Source organism: Odocoileus virginianus, chromosome 19, assembly GCF_023699985.2.
Source record: "Odocoileus virginianus isolate 20LAN1187 ecotype Illinois chromosome 19, Ovbor_1.2, whole genome shotgun sequence".
Lineage (NCBI taxonomy): Eukaryota > Metazoa > Chordata > Mammalia > Artiodactyla > Cervidae > Odocoileus > Odocoileus virginianus.
Window position 1 is genome coordinate 3,489,898 of NC_069692.1, and position 14,022 is coordinate 3,503,919.

Below are 14,022 nucleotides of genomic sequence, written 5' to 3' on the forward strand. Positions count from 1 at the left end.
CTTTCAGGGGGGAAACTCTGGTCTGTGATGGGGCTTCCTCGGCAGCTCAGATGGTAAAGAATCTGCCTGCAATGCAAGATATCTGGCTTCCATCCATGGGTCAGGAAGATCCCCTGGATAAGGGAATGGCTACCCACTCCAGTATTCTTGCCTGGAGAATTCCATGGACAGAGGAATTTGGTGGGTTACAATCCATGGGGTTGCAAAGGGTCAAACACAGCTAAGCAACTAACACACTGGTCTGTTCTAGCACCATTGAACTATTGAGAGTCTTGCTATGTGAAACTTTAAACTCTGTGCTACAGTGCCTTCTTCTTCTTCGTTTCATTCACATTTAAGTACATTCAAGACCTTTTCTATGTGCCACTCCTTCTATGTGAAGCTTTCTGTGACATTGTTGCCTCATGGCTCTGTCTCCTAGGAAAGATAAATTGTGTCCTAAATAACCATTGTAGTTCACCTCTAATGTTTTTTCCATGTCCGATTGCTTGTTCCCATGAAAGCACCTTCCTCCCACTGTGAGCACTTGATGGCTAAAGCTGGATTCTACGCATATTTAAAAACTCTGGCAGTGAGTCTATCCCTCAGCAGCCACTAAGAGATGTGGTTGAACAGATGCTTTCATGGATGGAAGTCTCAGGGAAGGCACATCCCTGGGTTATCTTCTCACTTACCTGGGCTTTGTTTATCTTTTGAATACTTTTGTGACATGTGAGCTTTGTTCAGCAACTCGTTTTATCACTTTCTAGCCCCAAACTCTTGCCTGAGCTGCATTATTGGTGTATACATGCACCCCCCCGAAGTCTCTCAAGGTACCTCAAACTTGCCTTCATCAAAACCCTTCCTAATCTGTTATTCCCCTCATATTATTGCTATTATTCCCCTCATATTATTGCTATTATTCCTCTCATATTATTTCCCTTCCTAACTTGCTTCTTTTCCCAAATACCTTGTATCAAGACTGATAGAGAACTTCCAAACAACTTTCAAATTTCTTTCTTATTTCCATGACCATTACTTTAGTTTACAGCTATAATTCAGCATCCACACTGCTTCCAGAATTTATGTCTTTAATGAAAAATCTCTTCTTTCTCCTGGTTAAATCATTCACTGACTCAAAGGCTCCTCATCACCCATAGGTAAAATCCACATTGTGTAGACTGAGAAGATGAGTCCCTTCATGATGTTATCCCAGGACATTCTCTCCCCAGCCTGTATCATCTCACGGTTTCTTATGTGTTCCCAGCACAACAAACAGTTTTGTGTCTCCCTGAAGTATGGTGCTTTATCACATGCCTTCATCTGTGTTAACCTTGTCTAAAACCTCCTCCTCTCATCTTCAACCCCTTTTGTCATCCACCCACTGTCCTCTACCAAGCCTCTCTCTCCTGAAAGTATTCACTTTTATCTTCAGGCTGAACTGGTGTCCCTTCACTGGGGTCCAAGCTCATTCTGGCTGTATTTCCAGTAGAGTCCTTTCCTCATACTGTTGTCAGTGTCTGTTTTCCCTATTAAACTCTGAGTCCATCAAGAAAGGAGAATGCATCCTACACATTTCTTATTACTGAGACTGACAGAGAAGAGTGAGAAAACACAGAGCCCCTTTTGTAGGAAGTACTCAATAAGCACACATTGAATTTGTGCTTATTCAGTTAAACTGAATATTTTCAGTCAAACTGAATCTTGGATGAATATCCTATCAGGAATACATCTGGAAATGGAATGGTTGTAACATATTCAGCTTATTTCTCGTATATCAATGTTATTTAAAGGGACAAAAGCTCAAATTGTCTCCCAAGAGTGCGTGGCTCCACTTTCTTTGTCTGTCTTATTGGATGTTGTTAGTCTCTATTCCTGTGGATGTTATTTAACTAGTCAAACTCACAGAGATACCATCCAGTTACTTTGCTCAATGGAATTCAGTTTGGCCTCTAGTAAGCTATCCTAACTCTTTCCAGCCGCTGGGTTATCGTTTAGTCAGAGTGCTGTGGTGGCGTGTGGTTGAGGAGTGAATGAGGAAGTGATGGCGGCCTCTGACGACACTGCAGGAAACACGGCAATGGCAGGAGAAACATCCCGGCGACCACATGTGGGAAAGGATAAGTGGGTGTTAGGTGAAGGCCAACGATGAGATAATTCACGTCTAGTTTCCAGGTTTCAGCTACTACAAGAATTTTGAACATTTAAAAATAGACATAATCGGTTCCCCTGTCACATTCCCAGACACGGAAGCCTCCTCCATCACATTCTCAGACTCTGTGGGTCCTTCAAGACATATAAAATAGAGGAGGGGCATTTAAGTCTGGACAAAATTGAGGCATGAACTAACATTCCACATTCCAAAAGGAAAAAAAGAAACCTCAAAACAAAAATCACATCACTATATTCTTGCCGACATAGCTGAGGTTAGTATTAAATGTGTCACATCAGTTTTATTTTCTCCGTCTGAGAAATGAAGTAGCAGGAGAAGGAGGAAATGAGGTTTAGGAAGGTGAATACATGACTTGTAGTTTATGTTTATAGGAAAATATAGTGTGTAAAAGCCTTTCTGGAAAAATTGCTGAAACTGGATTGGGTTATTATAAAATTTCAATGCAGGCACATTGCTTTATTAAAACCAAAGTCAAGTAGTGTTCATCACTCAAAAAGCATTCATCAGGGGTGTTTAGTGTGATGATGGTTCAAATTATCTCAATTAGATTTCAAGAAAAGGAACAAAGCCAAATGTAATTTGGCTTGTTATTCATACTCTACTGAATTATATGTCACATTCAAACTGCACAAACCCTTTAGGTTCATTTTGGGAAAAGAACTAAACATTTTTTATGTGCTATTTTGTTTATAGCATTTAAACTTCAAACATCAAATCATTTCTTCAACTGCTTTTTTTCTTAATTTCATTTTGGTATGAAACAGAGTGAAAGTATCACCTGAGAAATCACCTATTTTTTTCTTTTTTCAGGAAAACTGTGCATATTTTTAATAATTATTTGATAATAATATTGAAGAAAAATTGTGAAAAGAATTTCCTTTTCTTGGTTCGCAAAAATGTATGGAAGTTAGGAGCAGAGCTTCTGCTATGTTTTATCATGAAAAGTTCTTGATTTACTTTAAGAGGGTTTATTGAGAAAAAGAAGCTGGAGAAGATTTCTATAACAATGATAGAAACTTGCATGAGCAAATCATCTAGCTGCTTTATCCTCTGGCTGTCTCACATATAAAATGAATTTGGATTGAATATGTAAAAGTGTTCCTTTTGAAATTCAGTGATTCTCCTATCTTCTTAATTAGCTAAAGGAAAGTTGATTTAAAAAAACATACAACACTGTAAAGTGAGTACTATAACATCCTGCTTTTGAAAAATAAAAATTATTAAAGATCAAGTAATATTTAATTCACTCTTGTTTTGTTTTTGTAGTCAAGGTAATGTTTTTTTAAATGAAGGAGGAACAGTTTTACAGATCGAACTGTTTAAAGAGGTAACAAAGTACACATTTTGGGCAGATGTTGAAAATTTGGGTATTAAAATCAACATCTAGTATAAAATAAGGCTAAAGATCACCATCACGGAAGGAGCCTCTGGGCAACAGAGGAAATCTGAAATTTTATCCAATAATGATTTATCATTAAGTTTTCATTGTTCATGGTAAATATTTAAAGGTGTTAACTCAGGAGTAGTTGTCTCTCTGCACTGCTGACAACAAATGGCTCTGTGTGGTGTGTGTATGTGTACTCAGTCATGTCCGACTCTTTGCAGCCCCATGGACTGTAGCCCTCTGTCCATGGGATTCTCCAGGTAACAGTACTGGAGTGAGTTGCCATTTCCTCTTCCAGAGGATCTTCCTGACCCAGGGATCAAACCTGAGTCTACTGTGTCTCTGCATCGGCAGAAGGATTCTTTCCCACTGTGCCACCTAGGAAGCTTACTCTAAATCAATATTAGTGCTGCCAAATAAACATTGGGCTGCCCTGGTGGCTCAGAGGATAAAGCATCTGCCTGCAATGTGGGAGACCAGGGTTTGATCCCTGGGTCAGGAAGATGCCCTGGAGAAGGACATGGCAACCCACTCCAGTACTCTTAGCTGGAAAATCCCATGGACAGAGAAGCCTGGTAGGCTACCGTCCATGGGGTCGCAGAGTCGGACATGACTGAGTGACTTCACTTTCACTTTCAAATAAACATTTAACTGGTGGTGGTTGAAAAGCTCCACTTTTTTCTGACACCATTGCTTTTCCGGTATATTCTTTATTACTTCTGGATAGAAGACAGTTTACATGGGTGGATGGATGGATGTTGTCAACATGATTTTGGAATATTTTCCTCCCAAATCTTGAAATCTTGAGATGTTAAATTAATATTTATTTAATTTATTAATTTAACTTAAATTTATTATTTACATTACTTAGAATGACTGTTGCATTGGGAAATAATATTAATATTCTTGATTTCATTTGCTTTCCTAGATCTGCTGGGGATTTTATATACGAAGAATTCATATTCCATGCTATGTGTCTAAAAGTTATAAAATTTTGAAATTTTAAACATACACAGCCCCAAAACTTTCAGATAATTTTTTTCTTCGCTGCAGATATTTCTGTCCTTTGTCTGCTGTTACAATAAAAGATAACAACCACAGCAAGTCTGACACTTAACTAGCTTCTTTTGGGATATTCATAGATAGATTAGATTTGTATTATATTATGTTAGTTCCTGGAGTAGGGCATGACAACCCACTCCAGCATTCTTGCTTGGAGAATCCCCATGGACAGGGTAGCCTGATGGGCTACAGGCAATGGGGTCGCAAAGAGTTGGACACGACTGAGCGACTAAGCATACACAGCATAGCCTAATATCAATTAAATTTCTCTTAAAACTTTCACCACCCAAAATATCTCAGGTTAGCCTAACATATTGCATAAATATTCAACTTGAGCCATAGATTAATAAACTGCAGTCTTTGAAAAAGAAAAGGAAGGCATGCAGAGTGGGGCCTGGACATTAAACACACAGACACACACACACACACAAACTCTCCAGGTGACTCCTAGTGCCCACTCAGCATTGAAAAACCAGTGTGAAACCCTTTTACTTTACAGATGAAATAACTGAATCAGAAAAAATATTGGTAAAATGTCATTGGGTTCCAGAGGAATGCATAAAACTAAAAATAAACTTAAAAATTCACCTAACAAGAATGATTTATTATTGTCATATATTTAGTAATAACACTTTTACTTGCAAATGACTGAAAGCCAACTCTAAACAGCATATGAATAAAGGCAAATGGGTTGGCTTATAGAATTCAAGAAAATGTTGACTACAAAACCCCAGGAAGGGCAAGCTGGCTATGAGGCACATTCCACGCCAACTACTCAGACGCCACCATTCCTGTCTGTTGTTGAACTTTATTCTATTCCATTGCAGAGCACACTTCTCCACATGGCAGAACATGTGGTTGCCAATGGTTTCCAAATTTTACACCTCATCATTTAAGATACCAGGAAGAGAATGACCTCAAGATATTTCCCTAGGGCTGAATTAAAATATCCTAGAAAAGGATTCAACTCAAGTTGGGCACAGAACATAAATCAGATTGGTCCAAGGGACAAGGTCACACTGTACTGAAAGAAGCATTTCCATCTAAACCATATTGATGGCGGAAGAGGCGGTTTGTAGACAAGAAATCCTTGGCAAACCAGCTTAGGTGCGTACTAAATTAACTTAGCCATTTAATTGAGAGAAATGTATTTAAATATATTTAAACTTCTTTCATTGGAAAATCTTTACCTGAAGTACAGGATAATTTTCTTGAGGAATCATTATCTAGAGTAGAATCTTTCACCTTCTAGGAGTGGTGGCCCAAGAACTCCAGAGGGTTTCCCTGGTGGCTCAGATAGTAAAGAATGTGCCTGCAATGTTATCTTCCCAGGAGGTGCTAGTGGTAAAGAACCCATCTGCCAATGCAGGAGACTTAAGGGATGTGGATTCAATCCCTGGGTTGGGAAGATCCCCTGGAGGAGGGCATGGCAATCCACTCCAATAATCTTTCCTGGAGAAGCCCCATGGACAGAGGAACCTGTACAGTCCATGGGATCACAAAGAGTCGGACATGGCTTAGTGACTAATGCTTTCACATTTTTTAGCCTACTCTCCTTGCATTTCATCCTATGCCTCATTTTTGTGCTCCATGAGGTCTGTATCCCCAGTTTAAAACCTCCCGGTTCAATTTCTTCAGGGAATAAGCCTCTTTTATTTGTCAAAGGAGTGGAGGAAGGGAAAGTACTTTTGTAAAAGTTGAGATGGAACTGGGCAGTTGTTACACAGCAGGCAGAGGCTCCTCTTTAGAAGGGCCTGCTTGCAAGGTTGGGCCTTGGTTGGCACCTGGTACCTTGGCTTTCAAAATATTCCCTTGTCCCTTAGTGGTAAGGTTAGTTTGCTGTGTCTCCTCTGTTTGGACAACACTGTGATTTATGGTGAATTCCTGCTTTTCATAGTTGCTAGGCACAACTTGCTTACATGACTGGCCCTCAGTAAGAACCCTAAACTGTTGGTCTCAAGCTGGCTTCCCTGGGCAGAAACATACATGATGCTGCATTTTCCCCAATGGCAGGAATGTGTGTTCTGTGTGATAGAGGACTGAATATAGGAAACCTGTGCATTTATTCTTCCAGACTCCACCTATGATTTTCCTACTGGTCCTTCTTGTATCACTGTAATACATTTTCACTGTGAGTACAATTATATCCTGAGTCCTGAGATTCCTTATAGTGAGTCATCAAAAGTGTGGGTGGTCTTCAGATGCCTGAAACAAGGACTTTACTTTCGAATTCATGATTTGCCCCAGTTCTGAACCTCTCTTCAATATCACGTTCCATGGCAGAACATTGTAATTCATTAGCTTTCCTTCTTCCCAAACTTTGTTGGAATCTTTTTTCACTGGTGTCCCATTTTAAGTTCTTATGTCCATATGGACTTTCATCACCACCTTTCATTACTGTAATATGATTTAGGTACAGTTTTATGTAAGGGAGGGTAGAGACATGAGGCTAACATGTCATATTTATGTGGAAGCCCTCTATTATAACCATGAGGGTTTTTTCCTGGTCAATTTATCCTAGTCATTTTTCAAAGAATACCAGATTTTGGATCCCCAATATCTATCTTTATATCTCTCTATAATGATTTTTATCTCTTTGTCCACTTCTTCATTTTGTGTAATTTTTCTGAAGTTACTATTCCATACCATTATTAGAGTCTTCTGTATATAAGTGGTTCTAATTGAATTATAAAATCTCATTAGTATTATTTTTCTCCATAGTTTTTCTTTGTTTTGCCTAATGCAGGGAAGAAAAGCTCAAGAAAGAGGGGCTACTGTTGTTTAGTCCAACTCCTCATTACCCCATGGACTGGAGCCTGCCAGGCTTCTCTGTCCATGGGATTTCCCAGGTAAGTATACTGGAATCGGTTGCCATTTTCTTCTCCAGAGGATCTTCCCAACCCAGGAGTTGAACCTGTGTCTCTTGCTTGACAGGTAGCTTCTTTACAACTGAGTCACCTGGAAAGCCCCAAGAAAGAGGATATATATATATATATATATATATATATATATACACACACACACACACACACATATATATATGTATATATGTTTATATGTATGTATGTGTATATATATAATTATGACTGATTCATATTGATATGACCACCAAAACATTGTAAAGCAATTTCCTCCATACTGAAAAAATAATCAACTAAAAAATCACCCCAATGCTTTATTAACTCATGTTTCAGCATATTTCATAGAGTCAGTGCATTCTCAACATTCCTTGAAAGTAAAGACACATATTATTTAATTCTTTGTTATATATTGCAATTTCCAAATATTGTTTCCCATATCTGACATTCTTTGTATCTTTTGTAATATGTACCTGAAGTCTTTTTGAAAAAGTTTTAGATAATATTTTTCTATGTGTACATTTTAGAATAAATGGTTATTTCTCCACTTATTTGCTCCAGAATTATGTAGTTGTAATTTCTTTGACTTCGTTATTTGTTTATTTGTGCATTGTATGAACATTTCCTTTAAGCTTGAGAGTGAGACAGTAATAGATCATGTTTTCTTTGTCAGTCAACAGTGTCAATAGGACACCAAAGGCAGCTACGATCTGAGTTTTTGTTTTATTCTGTTTCGTTTGTTTGCGTGATTTTTCTTCAGTTGCTTGAGACTTTTGTGTTGGCAACTTATAACATGACTTTTGATTCTGAACCAGAACTTTGGTGGGAATACCACTTAGGAAATAGTTTAATTGAAGAAAATGTTTCATTGACATTACTGGTTCCTAGATCAGTATACTTTCCCCCCAAAGTTATCTTTGTTCTGAAACTGCAAAGTTGGCTTTGGGAATATTCTTTTCCATCTCACACAATTCACTCACCTCCACACATAACACCTGTGAGTTCATGAGTGAGGTTAGTGGGAAAATACTGGTAATGCAGAGGCTCCCCTCCACCTCCACCCCACTGACAATCTGTGGCAGTGGGGAAATGTGCTCCAACTTGGGATTTCTTGTCTGGATAATCTCCAGGGCTTGTGCCTACATGTTGGAGAAAAATACTGGGGCATTTCCTGCTTTACTTCCAACTATATTATGCCATATTTTCAAAATTTCTGTTTAGACCAGGTTATACCTTTCTCACTTTATTTGATGCATTTATGAGTTGTGAAATGTTCTTGTTTGAGTATTGGTGAAATATTCCCCTCTATTTTTGTCTTTTCATTTCACATTATTCTGAAATTTTTTTCAATGTACAACAATGTTATCATCTATTCCAGAAGGTTTTTAAATGACAGACCTCTCAGATTGATATTATATGAAATTTCCAACCTTAGTGAAAAATTTGGATAGTTTTAACTGAAAATAAAGTGACCCCAAGGATGGGGCTGCCCCATCATCACATACAGTTATTTTAAAAAGGTACACACTGCATTGAAAAGCTAGAAAAAAGTTTCCCCTTCTGAGTTAATAAGAATCCAAGTCAAAGAGCAATATTTGGTAAGTGAAACAATGAGGAATTTGGTTTTCACTCAAGCTGGGCATACACTACACAGCATAACAAGTCCCACTTCATAAAAGTATGCTAGATATCTAATTTAATCTGTAGCATTTGATTTCTATGCAAAAGAAATCATTTAGAGCCCACAGCTGACATCATACTCAATTTTTAAGAGTTAATACTTTTCCTCTAAGATTAGTAACAGATAAGGATGCCTATTCTTGCCACTTTTACTCAACATAGTATTGAAAATCTTACTCAGAGAAGTTAGCCAAAAAAAAGAAATGAGGAGTGCTCAAATAAGAAAAGTAATATCATTACTATTTGCAGATGACACATGATGTATAGAAAACCCTAAAGAATCCACCAAAAACTGTTAGAATTAATGCTTGATAAGGTTGCAGGATACAAAATCAAAATATTTAGCATTACTATATATGATATGTAAACTGAAAACTATATGACATTGATGAAAGAAATTAAAGATGATATAAATACATGGAACAATATACCATAATCATGGATTAGAAGAATTAACACTGTTAAATTATACATAGTGCCCAAAACAATCTTCAGATTTGATAGAATCATAAAAATTTCAATGTAATTTAGATTTTCAGAGTTTCTATTGAGACTTAGAATATTACATCTATTTTTAGAAAACAGTATTGTGGAGTCCACAGAGAATTCATTAATGTGTTTTGTTGAAAGTATGGGTATCATCTCTCTGAACACACTCATCTGCTTCGTTTCTAGGTATCACAATCCTGTCTTATCACTCTACTTAGATTAAATACCCAGAGACTGCCTCCTGCAAAGTGAACAGATGACTTTGAGGATGAACAGGCAGTGGTTTGGAAATACATTATAATGAAAAATAAAAACACTCCCCTCATCATGAACAAAAAGTGCTGATGAACTATTAAAACACAGGTTCAGAAGATAGAATAATATTAAGACCAATTAGTGGGAGGAGTTATTGGGTGATGGGGTTTTCTTGTGAAATTAAGGAATTTTTCAGGTAAGCAAGCATGCTGGATTAATATTCTTTGTTACACAAAACTCTTACAGACAAGATAGAAAGTGGCAATTGGTCTAGAAACTCTATGAGTTAGAATACTACTTGGATTGATCCTATCAGCTTATATAATAAAAATATACACTAGACACCAAATAGTTTCTTAGAAGTGGGAAAATAAAAATTTCATGGTTATTATCCAATTGGCAATTTAATATCTCTAAGAGCTATTTGTCAATTATTGAGATGGGATATACAACTCACTTAATAATGAAATAACACTGATGTGAATATATGATGATCTGATATGGGAGATCTTGATAGGCAGAGGAATTAAAGAATTTGTTCAAGTGCTGAGACAGATTGGAATCTGAAACCCTTTTCTGCAGTACTGCAATGCTTGCACCTGGACACATCTCTCCTTGAACAACAAAATACAAAGAAACTGCATGGGTTAAAAATAGCTGCATGCATGTGCAGTTGGTGCAAATTCTGGACAAAAGATACAAAGAGATCAAAAAACCCAATACTGCCACTTTTGAATAGCCTGGAGCAAAGCAGAGTACTGTGCATGCACGCTCCACACAATACCACCTAAGGGGTGGGCAAACCACTTAAGCTTCCCCTCTGACCCATATAAGGAACAAGCTTGCCCCCCAACCTCAGGGAGCAAGAGAGCAAGGGAAACTGTTGTTTTTTCTTGCTCTCTCTTGCTCCAGCAGGGGACCCAGTAAAGACTTGCCTGAATTTCTGGTCTGGCCTCTAATCAATTTCTGTTGATTGGGAAAGCCAAGAACCTTGGCTGGTATCAGTGTTACACAACTTATAGTACATGACTAGAATGGTTACTCTCAAATGCGCAACAAATTTTAGTGGTATGGCAGCTCAAAGCAAACCTAATTACTGAGATTTATGGTTGTTACAGGTCGAATTGTATTTCCTTATCCTGCATTATACCCTAGTACCACAGGATGTGACCTTATTTAGAGATAGGGTCTTTACCAAGTTAAATGAAGTGATTATGGGCCACAATCCAATATGATTGGTTTCCTTGTAATGGGCAATTTGGAGATGGACTAACATACAGGGGAAACTGTATGAACATGAAGATGGCCAAGGAGAAAAGCCTGAAATAGGTCTTTCCCTCATAGTCCTCAGAAGAAACCAATCTTGCCCACACCTTCATCTTGGACTTCCAGCCTTCAGACACTTGGGCAGTAAATGTCTCTTTAATCCACCTAGTTTGTGGAATTTTGCTATAGCAGCTCTGGGAACTTAATACCCTAACATTGATTTAGGATGTTTGACCATGCACCAGAATAAAACCAAAAACTAAAATGAGCTGTGGAAAAAATATAGCTTTCTTTTTATTAGTCTTCATATTTAGCTGCCATTTTCTGCTGAATATGACTACACAGTTGTAAATAAATATATCCTTTCTAAATTGTTAACCAGACACAAATTCTTACATTTGAAATAATTGAAAGATATCCATAGGGAATATGTAAGAAAATTTTATTTTCATAACTATACTCTTTAAATAAAAATAGCTTGATTTTTACTCTAAAGTTTTATTGTGACTGTGTATAAAATATTTTTCAAACTAATTTGCTTTTGAATTTTTTTTTTTTTAATCAATAATTGAAATTTTATTTTATTTTTTTTTGTAAACCCTGATCAAGAGGTTTTAGATACTCTCTATTTTTTTTTCCATTTATTTTTATTAGTTGGAGGCTAATTACTTTACAATTTCCACTTTTTTTCTCATCAGAAAATATCCTTTATCCAAAAATTTTGATTTGTGGAATATTTTATACTGTCATAAGGTAGAATGCTGAAATGTGATCACTGCTTTTAGTCTGATTTATTTGGAATTTACTAAACACTGAAGGTTTAATAAAGTTATGGTAGGCTTTTTTATTCAGTGAAGTTACTCACATTTCTGGCAATAAAATATTTGAATTTGAATTAATATCTTTTTTATAGATACCAAAATATATCTCTAGATAGAATAAAAATATACAATAAATTTAAAGTTAATCTTTATATATTTATATATATATGTATCACAAAATACTTACTGAAAGTTGAAGGAAAAGTTTCTTGCTAAAATAATTATTTTTACTGAAGTATAATCTGAAATCCTGAATCAAGGTTAGGTATTTTAAAACAATTTTTGTTTTTTCCTCTCATTTATTGGCTCAGTATATCTATTGTGGTTCGATAGCTTATGCCTCTGCATTCAGAGTAGGAACCATAAACTGAATTCATATTGTAAGCAAAATGCTGTGACTTTTGTAACAGTCACAATCATGACTCCTTATAAATATGAGAGATATTCTACACATGTTTCTTTACATAGGAGTGCCAGCCCTGCTCCCATTCAGATGTCCATCCTCTGGCCTCCGTAACCTTGACTACTACCACTATCTCATTAGCCTTTTGAAATTCAAATCTTCCCCTAACATGAGAGCAAGTTACAAGATTTATTTTTCTAATCCTTACATAAATTATTTTTTATAGTTAGAATTTTATTTAGCCAAAAAAAGGACACATAGGCAAATAAGTATGTATCCTTTGATTTACTCCTTCCACACCACTTGTGGGTTTTTAGTGTGCACATAAACTCTTCCATTTGTCATTTAAGTGAAAACTGAGTGATTTTGCCATATGACGTTTTTAGGTTTACGCGGTTTGATGATATGGCTATTAGTGGTAATAGTAACTAAAACCAAGCATGCAAAACCTGGCATACTATTTTAAACTGTCTGGATTCTACCTTGCCTCCTAACTTCCTCCAATTTCTATACATCTTATGATTGTTAATTTACTGGGAGATGTGTTTTCTTAGGTAGCAGTAATCTTCACTCACTAGGTAGCATAAGGAAATTTTCAATAGAGAAAAATATTAGACAAGCGAGATTGGTGGCTGTCATGAGAACTTATCGGCCACAAAAGGAAAGTCAGCAACTTAGGATAAGACCTGGCCAAGACCAAAGATGACACAATCTCAGCTGGCTTCAAATACAACTTCTCCTCTAAAACTGTCCATAAGGCATGTGCTTTGATGCTAATTTGCTTCAGTCGTGTCCAACTCTTTGTGGTCTTAGGGACTATAGCCCACCAGGCTCTTCCGTCCATGGGATTCTCCAGGCAAGAGTACTGGAGTGGGTTGCCATGCCCTCTTCCAGGAGATCTTCCTGACCTAGGTATCTAACCTGCATCTTTTATGTCTCCTGCGTTAGGAAACAGGTTCTTTACCACTAGCACCACCTGGGAAGCCCATCCATGATGCATCTAATGGATAATCTAAAATACCTAATTGAAGATTCTTAAGAATCTTACTTTGATTAGCAATGTAATCAAAGATTACATTAGAATCTGGGCCCTACCATTCATCCATTTAAAATGAGATTACTAACTTTACATTTATCATAAAAATGACTCAAAGAAATGATTTTATTCAAGATCATACACAATTCAATTTGAAAATTCTGTACTAGTTGTTTACCCAAACATTTTAAATCTAGAGATTTAGCTGTGGCGGAGATGACTAATGCTCATCAAACATGTGCTTCCCCTTTCTTGTGAAATTGTCTCTGGAAAGCAGCTGTTCACCAGCAACCAGATTTCCCAGGGCCCCCTCCCTCGCCAGTGGAATGTGGACAGAAAGGTGTGTCTCTTCTAGACCAACCTTTTCCATATTCTCTTTCTCTCTTCACTGTATTGCCCATGCTAATTGATCCTGTCGATAATGGGTTTCTAAAGTGCTCTTAACAAAAGCACAGCCTTGACATTTTGGCAAAGGCTCTGAACATAGGGCTTGCTATGAATTTCTGAAGTCAACTGTGACTTTAAGAATGCCATTATTTTTGATGTAGTCTATCTCTTCCTCTTGGAACCTTCAAGCAAAGACCATGCTAATCCTGAATATTTTGTCTTCCTCAGT